The sequence below is a fragment of the Bison bison genome, unplaced genomic scaffold (assembly GCF_000754665.1).
Source record: "Bison bison bison isolate TAMUID 2011002044 unplaced genomic scaffold, Bison_UMD1.0 scf7180017864072, whole genome shotgun sequence".
In the NCBI taxonomy this organism is placed as follows: domain Eukaryota; kingdom Metazoa; phylum Chordata; class Mammalia; order Artiodactyla; family Bovidae; genus Bison; species Bison bison.
This window is the reverse complement of record NW_011494644.1, coordinates 12,787,941-12,788,700: the sequence shown is the minus strand read 5'-3', so window position 1 is coordinate 12,788,700 and position 760 is coordinate 12,787,941. Positions and strand designations below refer to the sequence as shown.

Sequence of the window (760 nt, the reverse complement as noted above, 5' to 3'; positions counted from 1 at the left end):
CACCCTCTGTCATCCCCTTCTCCTCCTGCCTTCAATCTTTCCCAGCATCAGGGTCTTTTCAAATGAGTCCACATCAGGTGGCCAAAGTACTGGAGTTTCAGCTTCAACATCAGTCCTTCCAATGAACACTCAGGACGGATCTCCTTTAAGATGGACTGGTTAGATCTCCTTGGAGTCCAAGGGACTATAAGAGTCTTCTCCAACACCACAGTTCAAAAACATCAATTCTTCTTTATGATCCAACTCTCACATCCATATATGACTACTGGAAAAATTGTAGCTTTGAGTAGACAGACCTTTGTTGGCAAAGTGATGTTTCTGCTTTTTAATACACTGTTTAGGTTTGTCATAGCTTTCCTTCCAAGGAGCAAGTGTCTTTTAATTTCATGGCTGCAGTCACCATGTGCAGTCATTTTGGAGCCCAAGAAAATAAAGTCTGTCACTGTTTCCATTGTTTCCCCATCTGTTCACCATGAAGTGATGGGACTGGATGCCATGATATTAGTTTTCTGAATGTTAAGCTTTAAGCCAACTTTTTCACTCTCCTCTTTTACTTTCATTAAGAGGCTCTTTAGTTCTTCTTAACTTCCTGCCAAAGGGTGGTGTCATCTGCATATCTGAGGTTACTGCTATTTCTCATGGCAGTCTTGATTCCAGCTCGTGCTTCATCCAGCCCAGCATTTCTCATGATGTACTCTGCATATAAGTTAAATAAGCAGGGTGACAACATGCAGCCTTGATGTACTCCTTTTCCTATTTG

The 760-nt window shown here is 41.8% G+C and overlaps 1 protein-coding gene across 3 annotated transcripts in view; it reads right to left on the bottom strand.

Annotated features, from left to right (window-relative positions):
* LOC104986707 overlaps positions 1-760 on the bottom strand; it is a 23,065-nt gene that overhangs the window by 6,845 nt on the left and 15,460 nt on the right. The window lies entirely within an intron of this gene.